This window comes from Pinus tabuliformis, chromosome 4_1 (genome assembly GCF_031772625.1).
Source record: "Pinus tabuliformis cultivar Carrire ecotype Pingquan chromosome 4_1, CPIR1, whole genome shotgun sequence".
NCBI classification, from domain to species: domain Eukaryota; kingdom Viridiplantae; phylum Streptophyta; class Pinopsida; order Pinales; family Pinaceae; genus Pinus; species Pinus tabuliformis.
In genome coordinates, this window is record NC_142303.1 from 645,407,325 (window position 1) to 645,422,106 (window position 14,782).

A 14,782-nucleotide genomic window follows, 5' to 3' on the forward strand; every position below is an offset into this window, starting at 1 on the left:
AATACTAGAAAAGCAAGAAAATCCAGAACTGCCGAAAAAGCCACAACTACTGAGAACTGCTGAAACAGCCGCAGCATCTGTCTCCGAAGGAAGGCAGCATGATGTGTGAGATCATGGGCAGCATAATGATGCATGATGATATGAGCATGGGTAGCATAATGATGAATGAGATCATGAGCATGGGCAGCTTGATGATGAATAAGACCATGGAAGATGCAGCATGATGAGCAGCATGAAGATGAGAGTAGCTCAGTCATCAAGGTTCAACACATGTGGCAGTACAGCAAGGTGTCACACGGTAATGTGCAGCAAATAGACGAGATGCAGCACTATGATAGGTGAACGAGTCACCTTAGAGAATCAGTGGAAGCAATATGTCTTGCATTGATCTCATGCCGATATCAAAAGTCAAAGTAATTGACTTCTATTGTAAATGTACTATCTCTCTTACTTTCTCTGCTGAACTTTGAAGAACATAAAAGAAGAATTGATCAAGGGTTTCCCCACATTGGGGTTTGTCCCTGGCTAGCGCCACATCTTGTGTCCTCTTGTCTTGGCTTGTCTTTTGCGATTTATATTTATGTTCTATCTACAGTTTACTTTATACTGATGTGATTGCTAATGTGGAAAAGAAATTGAAATAAATTTCTCTAGCATAGAACATACCTAAAATTAACATGGTATCAGAGCTGAGGTGAAGACAATGCCCAAGCAAGAGTGAAAGAGAAATCACCAAAGACAATAGGGAAAAGACAAAAGGATAAATGGGTTCCACATCTCTCTTCTAAGTTCACAAAGGGTGAAGTCGAAGCAGAACATATTATCAGAATGGCGTAGCGAAAGTTTCTAATGGCCCATCTAAAGATCACTTCATTGGGAAGTTCGAATCTAAGGGTGTGTTAAGGGAAAAGTTCCCCTAGGGTCTTGGGCTAATACCCTAGCAGACTGAAAGTTGTCTATGTAGAGAAACACACATTCCATATAGCCATGATACTAATATAAGCAAACTATACGATAAGGGGCGTACCTAGGGATCGTTCGTTTGAGAAGATCCTTCCAGGGTCCAAACCCTTGGAGTTCCTTTTGCTCCTTCAACCTGCAAAACAATCAATTCAAGAAAGTACAAAAGTATATGGACTAAACATCATAAATAAATCATCTTCATAATATATTGAAAGGTAGTTAGTTATGCAATTAAACAACCATTCATACATGAATCATAACATGGATATCATAAACATGAAGAAGGTTTATATCAGGAACAAAGACAAGTGTTTCTTTTATTATAGACAAATAAAGTACAGAAAGGAATAATTTCACCTGATTCGTCCTTTCGCAGGCTCCAAGCGGAACCGTCCTCCGGATTCGTCCAGTCTCAAGCCTTTAACAAATTCCTTCCATGACTTACTCCATGATATCACAAGTAGTAGATAGTCATCATCACACAAGGAAACAAGGGTTTCCTGTAAATGGGGGAAGTGCAGGAGGCACTAGGATCTTCAGACCTAGTCAGGGAAATCTCAGCATAATAACCTTTCTCTCTATTCTCTCCTCCCTCAGGCCTTCCCATTGAAGCATTTTTATACTTCTCCCAAAGTAGTTTTTTAGTTGGGAATTCGTTGGGAACAGTTGGGCCACGGGCACTAACAGGTGATCAGCAGGTAAAACCTGCGATCTTCGCCCGAAATTAAGGAGATTTAATTTTTTTTTAAGTGTTTTAAGACATATACGCGGGTTGGGTATACACAGACCCGCGTATACACGCGTTTAACTCGGGGCAATGTCGCCTATAGGGAATTAAACATTGTTTTTTAAATTTTGGACCAGGTCTGGAAGGAGGGGTTGCCCTGGGCCATGAGTGCAGCATCACAAACCCAAAGAGTGAGATTTGGAGCTATAACATATGCCCCCTAATATATGAGGTCAGAAGGGGTACATGATGGTCGAAATGTATTAAGCAAGTATATGGAAAGGAAATCTGTCAAAAACCAAGAAGGACTTTACCAGAGTTCAGCCTGCCAAGCCACAAAAGGAGATCAGAAAGAAACACTGTCTGAGGCGGGCATACCCATGCTCAGAAAAAGTAAAGCATGTCCGAATATCAAGTACAAGCGGATCCACTAAGTATACAAGTATAAAGAACTGGAAAAACATAATGGATCATATGATCATGATCAAACAAGTAGATGTCTGAATATCACATATAAGAATGTCAATGATGTTGAAGGATGAACCGGATCACTGATATCGAAAACTGAGCACAAAAGGTACCAACTGAACATGATGGAATAGGATGGTACTACACTACAAACTCAGGTGCCAGCATATAGAATGTCGCCATGAATGACTGCAACATATAAGGTGGAATGGTATCAACTAGCAGCAACAGGAGAAACTGTCAAGTGAACCAATGAATGCTGATACAACCTGAGGTCTTCACCGACCGCTGTGGTACATTTCTACAACATGGGAATAAAATGATATGAAGTCGACCATGTGAGAAATCGTTTGATTACCGGTCATTGATGTATACCGTTAACAAACGCGAGACTACTCACCGATAATGATAATGAGCGTCAAGGTACCCAGTACAATCTAACAAGTGTGAATAGATGAGCTGGAGTCGAACACCTGTAAGAATCTATTGATCAGGAGACAATGATGGTTTCCCACTATCGATAGCGAAGGATCTGCCACTAATTACTGCAAACCCCAAGGTACTGCCAAATGGACTCTAGATCTTTGCCCCAGAGCAATGAGTCGAAGTCGATAGGGAAAGATCTGCTAGAAGGAAGGCATTAAGGCATCCTTTATCAATCTAGCGCGAGTGTAACCCATAGGCCAATAATGTGGAAGGAATCGGACGAAAGAGATGTAGTAACCTGATCGAAGTACGTTTCCGGCGTACACAAGATGTGGCTAGCACACGACATAAACCCTCTGAACTAACCAATAATGGAAGCTGACACAGAGGCGAGGTATCCACCAATAGGGTCAAATGGAAACCAAGGTACTGCACGAATCCCAATGTGTGATAATATAAGCTGATGTCGAACACAAGGGAAACCACTCAGTCAAAGACCCATGATACTGATCGATGTTGAGCATAAGGTGACCTATCAATAATGAAAATAGGGCCAGGGTGCAGCTCTAGGCCTGTCCTCAGAGCAAGATGTCGTCGTCGATAAGGACAAGACCCGCCAGCAAGAAGTCAATGGAGACCTTCTCAAACCGGCATGAGTAAAGGACCAATATAACTGATGTGATGATAGACATGATACTGACAACCAAGGATGGCCGACTGAAAAATGAGTCAAGAGACACCGCAGAGAGGCTGACTTAGGCTAACTTCCCTTGAACAAAAGCACGACTCAATGTGACTATGTGGCAGCATATGATGACTCTGTATAAGTTCGTCATGCAGGAGGCACGAACGAACCCTCCATATGATTGGAAGAGATAACCAATCGGGGGAGAACTGACTCAATAACAAGGTTAAGGCGTACCTAAGTCAAACTAAATCCCGCCCAAACGGAGGAGACTTTGTTTTGAGTGCTTTGTTCAAGGGTGACACGAATGACTCTAGCTGCCAACAATAAATGGAAATATTGTCCCGTTCCCGCTCTTTTTGGAATATATAATTTTTTTGTCTTTTTCTTTTAAGCTGGAAAAAGAATAAAAGAATGCTATAGTACAGTGGAAGGAACGAGTGTCGGTGAAACAGATGATCTAGTTCCTGGGATTGGAATGTTCCTATGCTCAATGCAGGGAGGTGAAAACTGGTCAGTGACACTCAAAGGTGTGTTCCTTCCACGGGTCAAGGTGCGTCAAGTTGCAGAAGTTAAAGGTATGCAAGTTTGATTTTGCAGTCGGCATGGTCAAAAGTTGGCTTAAACACGAGTCCAAGTGAAGCTGGCTCAAGGCCAAAAGGTGCAAATGGTCAAAATGCAATGCAGTGGTACAACTCAACACAAAGGAGCCTCTAGGGTATAAGGCCAGAACGAAACGAAGAAGCAAAGAGGAATGAGGCTTCATCGCATAAGTCATGGCGGGACTAAAGAGGACTCCCGAGCCTACTCAGATCGGAGCAGCATGGGCAACAAATGTCAGTGAGGTGCTAACTATGATGCCCATGTAAAGGATGGCTTCTACCATCGTGTCATGATTTAAAAAATCGGCGAGTGAAGATGGCTTACGAACCATAACACGATGGGATTGACCCTATGGCAGATGTATCGACAAATGGAGGCTAGTATGCATAATGCAATGAAAAAATGGATTCCCTAATCTATATGCCAGTGAGAAAACGATACTTGCCATGACGGGTCAGCAGTCATGGAACCGTCTCGAAACTGTTGAAAAAAGTCCAAAATATCCTAAAAATCAAACCATTCTCGACATTCCAAGCTCCCAAGTTAAAAGTTACATGAGGCCAAACAAAATAAAATTTTGAAAAAATTTTGCATTTTCAAAACCTATAAAAGAGTTTTTTGGACTCACCATTTTCACCATTTGAGTTTGAGAGCAGAGAAGTGGAGCAAAATAAGGAAGTTTTCCATACGCCAAATTCAACTGTTCATATTCTTCCAAAATCCCCAGGTAACTCTTATACTTGTCTTGCAATCCATTGTGACTAGTTTTAGAATTTTTAATTTATGTTTTACCGTTGAATTTTTTGCCAAAAATTTCACCGCGGCGTATACGTGGGTTGGTAATATGAAACCCGCATACACGCGGGCCCTATACGCGACTGTGTGCAAAGGGACCCGCGTATACGCCACGAACATTTTAAACAAAAAAACTAACGGTTGAAAATCATTTTTTCTTCAGGATGCCGGTCACTTGGCGAGAAAGAGAGCATACCGCAGTGGATGATGAGGTCATGAACGATCCTGATGCTTTGGATGCCCTACGGGGATGTGGTTTGCTAAAATTCTTCAAATTGCCAAATATGAAAGAAAACACACGTCTGCTTGAGATGCTCATTGATTACTGGAGTATCAATGATGATGCATTCATGATTGACCAGATGCCACTCAGGATGGAAGTGGATGACATCTACTTCATCACAGGCCTTTCCTGAAGGGGAGAGGTAGTACATTCCAGGGGCAGGACACGAGGCAGTCTCTCGATCGAGGATTACGTACATATCTATTGCCCGAGACATCCAAAAAAGGTTGGAAGTCAGATTTCCATCACACATGTGGAGAGTCTATCGCTGAGGATAATCCTGTTCACCATAGCTAGAGTGAACGGATCAGCTTCTCTGCACCAGGCATCATGGCTAACCATGAGCTTGGCGGTGGACTGTCTCACCACTGTGTTTGACTGGTGTACTCCTCTTCTGGCCAGCTTAAAAAGCCAGCTCACTTCCATCAAGAGAGGATAGACCAAAAACTTTGGATATGGGACTATTCTGTGTTCTTTCTTTTTTGAGAGGGTCCCTGCACTCCGCCCTAGGGTAGCAGTTTCCATCAGCACCCCACGAGATCCACGCATGGGCAGGTGGGCCGACCTGATGAAACGTCTAGGGGGTGGGGACGTCCCACAGACTGCATTTGACGATGACTTCTTTTCCTGGTGGGATCAGCAAATCATCGCCATAGATGACTACCCTTATGCTGGGTTGGATTTCCGAGGAGATCCCGATCTAGCGTTACCACTGACCGCAGCATGGGGCGACATTGGTAAGTATTTTTGATTTTATGATTTTTTTTTGGATTTTTCAAATATAATAATGAATTTTGAAAAATATTTTTGATGGGATTCAAATGACTAATATGATGATCATGTTCCAGATATTGGGCCGATACGACCAGATGGGTTCCCGCGGCATGGACAACACGACCGAGGAGCCAAAGAGGCGGCTGCTGATACAGAACGGCTTCTACATACAATTCAGCAACACTTGGTGAGACTAACTCACCGAGAAACGATGGCTACCGTAGAGGACCTTCTTGAGGATATGCAGCGTCATGTGGTTGGCATGCCACGTGACTGGGTTTACACTTTTAGGCGTGTAGCCAATGCGATAGCTACCTACTTAGCCGCTCATCCTGAGCCGGGGCATTAGATATACCGGACATGATTATGGGCATTTGAGTCCCAATTTTGTATATTTTTTGGACAGACTTATGTACACTCGAGATGTTTTATGATATATATACAGTTCGACTTTTTGATGCTTGATTTTATTGTGATGAATGATTGATGTGCCAGTCTAATGCTTGATTAGCGATAGAATCCGCTAACCAATTATGAGATCTTGGAATGTGCAAATAATTAATATAAGTAAATGATCTTTGCAACAACCTCACCCTTAAATACTGGCGATATAAACATGGATCCCTTACCCGATAAATGTTGTTCAATTGTGACACTATCAATTGTGAATCAAGATAAACTACCAACGAGTCGATTCCATAAGAAATTGCCTCGGATAGTAAATTAATGACGGCAGTATACTCAGCCATATTATTTGAAGCGAGACCAATGCATACGCCCCTTGATACCATCAACTGACCAGTTGGATAGTAGAATACCCAAGCTGCACAAGCGAGATTCTGAGTGTGCCGACTAGCACCATCGGCGAACCCAAAATAGACCAAGTCATCCATCAACACCTACCACAGCGGACCAAAAAGTGTTGATAAAAACAAACTCTCGATGAGATATGCACAAATATACAAAACGTACAAAGAAGCCTAGTTGCTAAGCAAAGTACTTCTTAAGGTAGAGCCCGTCAGGGGGCTCCACCCACTTGCTCCTAGGGATGTTTATCGGTACAATTATCGAACCAATCAATATACTTCCTTCAGCAAGTGACTGTGTTGGAGCCAAAGGGACCGTACAAACATCGCTAGTCAGACTGGAGGACCTGGATTCGACTTCATGCAAAGGGGAATGAAAACATGACCGATGATGTAAATCTTCCAAAGGTCGATCTACAGCCGTCATTGCTTCGAATATCGCTTCTTCAGATGGAAAAACGATATCTGAGCAATCCAATGCAGAAGTGGAATCAAGGTTCCGAGGATGAGCCACATCACCATCTATCTCATTCTCAAAGGAAGGAGTAGAATGGTTGTCTGCAGAGTTGGTGATAAACTCACATCTAGGCTCTGCTGCAGACGTAAGAGATTCTATTTCACCCACCTTGCCGTCATCCGATGTGGTCACAGATGAAGATAAGGGTCCAGGATCTGAAAAATAACGAGCTTGAACAAACTCTTTCCGTAAAGGGTCCCTGGAGGATGAAATTGTATCTATTCTAGCCGTAGGAGGGGGAAGATCAAACGTACCCATCAATGAAGAGTACATCCCGACTCCTAGATTCTCAGTAGGCGGACGGGGGTTATCCACTAAGGGAACAGTAGAGTCCGAAGTTGCTCGAGGATCGACTGGAGAATAATCCAATTGATCAACCTTAACGATTTTCCCTTCATGAGGAAAGCAAATGACATGAAACAGAGTCGAAACAACGGCTTCCATTTCGTATACCTAGTTCCTTCTTAAGAGGAGATTATAGTCTAGGTTAGCATCAATGACTTCTACTTCAATATTAACGACCTTCCCTCCAACACATATAGGAAAGGTCGGGATAATCCCGTATGGCCTATGAGAATGACCATCAAACGCTGTCAAGAGGGTAGGTGAAGGAACAACTAACGGTGATCCAATGGCCTTCCAGCATGACATAGACATGACACACGTGGAAGCTCCCTCATCTATAACCGTCCGAAAAATATTCGTTTTCTGGTAGGTAGACTTTATCTGGAAAGCCATGTGATGAGGAAGTCTCTTTTTGACATTATTCATATCAAAAGTGAGAGCTAAGGAATTACTTGTATCCACTGCCCCCATTGTCGACAACAAGGCACTTCTTTGAGCAGGACATGACTAGAAAACCTTTAAAGCGGACATAGCACATGGACTCTGAGCCAGATCCTCAACAATGGAGTAATTCTGGGCTGCCCTAATATTAGGGTTGATAGTCGTGCGTTTAGCAGAACCTTTCGGTGTTCGTGGTATAGTCTCGACAGAAGGTCGCTCAATATGAAGTGGGTTGGTAGTTTCGGGAACTGATTTATCCTTAGAAGTTCCAGCTTCACCATAATCGCGTGACCGTGTGGCCACATTAGCGTGAGAACCCATCATGAAAACATTTGATGATTTATCCCCTTCCTGGCTGCCCCCTGCGGAGGTACCAAGATTTGAACTCGCGCCAGCAAGCATTTGCTGCCCTTGGGGAAAAGGGTTGGTTAACACAGCTTGAGAACTAGAAGTCCCTTGTTGCCCTAGCAAGTGTTGAACGTCTTGAATCTTTGGGCAGAGATGAGTTAAGTGGTCTCCACTGCATAACTTGCATGGAAACTTGACTTTCTTTTTAGACTCATTTCTACCACCACTAGCATTATTGCCAGGATTATTTGCATCAGTCTTCCCATCTTGACTCTTTTTCTTACCTCGTCCTTTCTTCTTCCCATTGGAATTTTGATTTCCTTTGGGGTTGGATTGGACGGCATTAATTGAAGAGGGTTGGGAAGACGAGGGGTTAGACGATGTGACTTGGTTGTTAGAAGCAGTTTGTAAAGACAACTGCTGCAATTGGCTCAACAAGTTCACCGCATTCATGTCTACCGATCCAACGATACCATCCGCATGGGGGCTTGGATTCGACTTGGCTATATCCACCTGAGACCCAGGAGCATCTGGCAAGATTTTTTGAAGGATCCCATACTGAGAGTAAATCAATTCTAATTGTTGGGCCCTAAAAATAGCTTGCTCCTCAGAATAGACTCCGGACATGGAGACATCCTTAGAGATTTCAGGTTGTAAAGATTTCAAAAACCATTCGAGACGGTATTCTGGAGGGATTTCGGCTTTAATGAGCCTCTTTGTCCGTCTCCATTCCTGAATATGGTCAGAAATGTGAGTTGCCTTGTCTTGACGAAAAGTGGCCAGAAGTTCAGTTCTGGCATCATAACAGACAGGCAACTGGAAATGATTTAAGAAAATAGTAGCTAAGTCAGCGAAAGATGTAAAGTTGCCCCCTGGCAACTCTATATACCATTTGGCCGCATTACCAGTCAAGGTGCGTTGAAAAAGTCTCAACCTAATTGAGTCGTCAATAAGGGAGTTTGATGAGCACCACAAATGGAATGTGGTTACATGGTCGCCTGGGTCTTCACCGCCCTTTCCTTCGAATTTTGGAATATCCGAAGGGAGTTTGGTTGGGACCGGGGGCCAGGCCGGGTTGTATTTGATTGGATCATTTGTTAATTTCATGAGATCTGGCAAGTTCAAAGTTGCCAGAAAAGGAAGCCTAGGAGGACCTTGGGGATTCCACCCGGACTGGGTGGAGTTCCCAAAGTTCTGAAAAGATTGGCCTGGATTTTGGAAGGCACCAGGCTGCCCGAAGTATCCAGCAGAACCGGCTGAACCAAAAGGCAAGCCTTGTGATCCAGCAAAACTCGAAGTTTGACCAACTCTGGCCGCAAAACCTCCATAACCGGAGAAGCTTCCTCCTAAAGGATTATAAGGAGTGGATAACCCCTGATAAGGATTCCAAGCAGAAGCTAAGGGAGGAATACTTCGAAACGAACTAACTGTGGAGTACGGCCCATTCCCTTGTTGGCCGAAAAACGGATTCCCAGTTCCCATGCCACTAACCGCAGGGTTAGTCCAACCTTGAAAAGGATTGCTGCTTTGTCCTGTAGAAGAAAAAGGCATAGATCCTACTGTCGGGTTGGAATGTGGTATATGACCACTTCCAAAAGGAAAACCCTGAAATGAAGCCGATCCACCCATCATGGATGTGGAGGCACTAAACGGAACTGATGGAATACCCTGTGAATGGGTGCCAAATGGGAAGAATCCAGTACTAAAAACATTGGCCTGGGAATTTCCACTCGTAGAGGGAATGGAGGTAGACCCAGCTAAAGATGTGCTAGCAAAAGACCCAAATAAAGATGCAGAGGGGATGGAAATAGTTCCTCCCCCTTGTACTGATGTTGGAGTTTGCATAGTTGTAGCACTTGTAGTAGAAGCCATGCTTCCAGTAGTGGTCATCGATGGTAAGTGCGTAATGTGACCTGGACTTGACGGTCTATGCGTTGGAGTCCCAACGTATCGTAATACTTCTGGATAACTAGAAGGTAAGGGAGAATTCGGAGCCACTAACGACTCTTGAACTTCTTCTACTTCTATATTATCTTCTGTCTGAAAGAGAACTCGAGAAAGAACTGGAGTGTTCCTCTCTTGCTCTGTAGAAGTACCAGGCCTATTCTGAACACTAATGCCCCCGAGAGGAGGATCAATCCCCGATGTAAGGTGCTCAAGGCCAAAAGGTGCAAATAGTTAAAATGCAATGCAGTGGTACAACTCAACACAAAGGAGCCTCTAGGGTATAAGGCCAGAACGAAACGAAGAAGCAAAGAGGAATGAGGCTTCATCGCATAAGTCATGGCGGGACTAAAGAGGACTCCTGAGCCTACTCAGATCGGAGCAGCATGGGCAACAAATGTTAGTGAGGTGCTAACTACGATGCCCATGTAAAGCATGACTTCTACCATCGTGTCATGATTTAAAAAATCGGCGAGTGAAGATGGCTTACAAACCATAACACGATGGGATTGACCCTATGGCAGATGTATCGACAAATGGAGGCTAGTATGCATAATGCAACGAAAAAATGGCTTCCCTAACCTATATGCCAGTGAGAAAACGATAATTGCCATGACGGGTCAGCAGTTATGGAACCGTCTTGAAACTGTTGAAAAACGTCCAAAATGTCTTGAAAATCAAACCATTCTCGACATTCCAAGCTCCCAAGTTAAAAGTTACATGAGGCTAAACAAAATAAAATTTTGAAAATTTTTTCATTTTCAAAACCTATAAAAGAGTTTTTTGGACTCACCATTTTCACCATTTGAGTTTGAGAGCAGAGAAGTGGAGCAAAAGAAGCAAGTTTTCCATACGCCAAATTCAACCGTTCAGATTCTTCCAAAATCCCCAGGTAACTCTTATACTTATCTTGCAACCATTGTGACTAGTTTTAGAATTTTTAATTTATGTTTTACCGTGAATTTTTTGCCAAAATCTTACAAGGGGACCATTCCCCAAAGGAAAATCTTACAAGGGGATCATTCCCCTCATGTAGCAAGTCCACAGGTCTGGAACAACCCAAGGGGTCTAAGATTGATAATCAAGAATCTCGCATATGCAAGTGGAAGAAAGCCCTCTATGGCTTGAAGCAAAACACCTCGGGCATAGTATGAGAGGATGGATAGCTGTTTGATAAAGTTGAGATTCATTAGGAGTGAAACGGATCCAAACCATTCGAAGGTTGTGGATGATAGACCTCTCATACCAGCACCTTATGAGGACGACCTACTTCTAATAGGTGTAGACCCTCTCATTTACAGATTAAGAGGGAGTTTGATTCCAGATGTGGAATGGTGAACTGCAAGCTTGTCACTACCTCGAAGATCTTAACTTTCAGAAGTTATATGGTAGTGATGTCAGACCAGATTTGTGAAATGCCTCTGAATCTCATAAACTCATTCACGTTGATGTTTTTGGTGAACTTCCGTCCGGACATATGTTTTGCATTAGCATGGTGAGCTCATATTTGGTTGAACCTCACTGGATTGGTGCCAAGAATCTTCTGAGATGTCTTTGGGGAATAATCTCTCATGGATTGAGATACACTGCTGGAAATATGAAACTGCATGATTATTCGAATGCTGATTGGGCAGGCAGTGTGGAGGATCACTAGAGCACTTCTTAGTGTTGTTTCTCTTTGGATTCTGCTTCAATATCATGGATGAGCAGGAAGCAGAAGTCGGTTGTTATAAGCACCGCTGAGACCGGATACATATCTACGAGTATGATCTCGTATGAAGCTGCCTGGTTGGGGAAGCTCTTCAAGTGAGCTGTTTGTACCACTGTGATTCTCTGTGACAACCAGAGGTGGGATTCGATTATTGAGGAATCCCGTATTCGACGATTGCTCCAGCAGATAGACATCAGATACTACCTTATCTGGGATATGGTAAGTCTATGAGCAAGGAAGCTCCATCACTATGAGATGATGTACAGGTCGCTACACTTTGTCTAAGCCCCGGGGGAAAGATCAAATCTGTGATTTTCCCGAACGACTTGGAGTCATCAAGAGACCCTTGTACAAGGGTCTTGCATGTTGTATACATTGAGCTCTGGGAGCTTTGGGGGCTTGTGGTTCTTACTGGAGCAACATACGACCACAGGGTGACTCACCCTCCCTTGGTGGTGCGCACTGGGACAGGATGATTCGCTCTCCTGTGGACAGGATGATTCGCTCTCCTGTGGACAAGATGATTCGCTCTCTTGTGGGACAAGATGATTCACTCTCTTGTGGGATAGGATGATTCACTCTCCTGTGGACAGGATGATTCGCTCTCCTGTGAACAAGATGATTCGCTCTCTTGTGGGACAAGATGATTCGCTCTCTTGTGGGACAGGATGATTCGCTCTCCTGTGTAGCAGGATGATTAATTCTCCTGTGAGGTCTGGATGATGTGTTCTCCATGACGATTGTGTAGCAGGATGATTAATTCTCCTGTGAGGTCTGGATGATGTGTTCTCCATGACGATTGTGTAGCAAGATGATTAGTTCTCCTGTGAGGTCTGGATGATGTGTTCTCCATGACGATTGTGTAGCAGGATGATTAGTTCTCCTGTGAGGCCTGGATGATGTGTTCTCCATGGCGATTGTGTAGCAGGATGATTAGTTCTCCTGTGAGGACAGGATTGATTAAGTTCTCCTGTCGAGGCATCCTACCCATGCAGTCTGGGACTCATGGGAAGTACCTCTCATCTAATCAATGAGAAGGGAAATGAGGATAGGGACCATAGTAATACAGATGGACGCATCGCTGTATCTACCATACTCCCTATGCTAGGATGATCTTCATTGATCTAGAATCAATGATACTGGTCTGGGACCAGTGGTAGGAGTTGTACCCACTATGACACTGACTTCGGGTCGGTTGAGGACTGGTCTGGGACCAGTGGTACATACTCTGAGACTGACTTCGAGTCAGTAGAGTACTGGTCTGGGACCAGTGGTAGGAGTTGTACCTACTATGACACTGACTTCGGGTCAGTTGAGGACTGGTTTGGGACCAGTGGTACACACTCTGAGACTGACTTTGGGTCAGTGGAGAATGGTATGACACATTCTCGATCAATTCTTCTTCTTCATGGTTCAGCAGAGCTAAGTTGAGCATAGCAGAGCAAAGCTGAGCAAAGCAGAGCAGAGCCAGTAGAGCCAGCAGAGCTAAGCAGAGCCAACAAAGCTGAGCAGAGCTAGCAGAGCTAACCAGAGCAGAGCAGAGCCAGCAGAGCAAAGCAGAGCCAGCAAAGCTGAGCAGAGCCAGCGAAGCTAGCAGAGCTGAGCAGAGAAGAGAAGAGCCAACAGAGCCAACAGAGCAGAGCTGAGCATAGCAGAGCTGAGCAGAGCAGTGCAGGGCACTGATAGCAGAGATAGTATAGTTGGACATATGGATCAGCGGATGGAGTTCTCCCTAGTTGAGAGGGAGTGTTAAAATTGGCAACTAGGGCCAAACTCCATGTGGGTCATATTATTTATGGCAGTTGATATTTTTATTGGATCCCTCTCATTGAGAGGTGTAGGATTGATCTAAAGATCATCCGATTCCGATAAGTATTTATGAAGTTATGAATTTATTTATGTTATGGACAAATTGTTAAGTCGGCCAGCACCTTATGTAGGCTCAGAAGCCCAACAATGATGTCTATTCAACCTCTACGTTTTAGTATAAATAGAAGAGAACTTCAAGTCATTTCTACACACTTGGATCTCTTCCTCTCTCTACTTGTCTTTGGGTTTTAGTAGGATGAGAGATCCTAAGGAAAAGCCGGAAAAGCCGGAAAAGCCGAAACTGCCGGAAAAGCTAGAAAAGCCGAAATAGCCGGAAAGTCCGAAAAAGCTGGAACTGCCGGAAAAGTAGGAACTGCTAGAAAATCCGGAACTGCCGGAAACATCGGAAAAGCTGGAAATACCGGAAAAGCCGGAATTGCTGGAAAATCAGGAACTGTCGGAAAAGCTGGAACTGTCGGAAACACCGGAAAAGCCGGAAAAGCCAGAAAAGCCAGAAAAGCCAGAAATGCCGGAACTGTTAGAACTACTAGAAAAGCCGGAACTACCAGAAAAGCCAGAACTACCAGGAACTACTGAAACAGCTGCAGCATTTGTCTTCGAAGGAAGGCAGGGTGATGTATGAAATCATGGGCAGCATAATGATGCATGATGATATGAGCATGGGCAACATAATGATGAATGAGATCATGAGCATGGGCAACTTGATGATGAATAAGACCATGGAAAATGCAGCATGATGAGCAGCATGAAGATGAGAGCAGCTCAGTCATCAAGGTTCAACACATGTGACAGTACAACAAGGTGTCACACAGTAATGTGCAGCAAATAGACGAGATGCAGCACTATGATAGGTGAACGAGTCACCTTAGAGAATCAGTGGACGCAATATGTATTCAATTGATCTCATGCCGATATCAAAAGTCAAAGTGATTGAATTCTATTGTAAATGTACTATCTCTCTCACTTTCTCTACTAAACTTTGAAGAACATAAAAGAAGAATTGATCAAGGGTTTCCCCACATTGGGGTTTGTCCCTGGCTAGTGCCACATCTTGTGTCCTCTTGTCTTGGCTTGTCTTCTGCGATTTATATTTATGTTCTATCTGCAGTTTAGTTT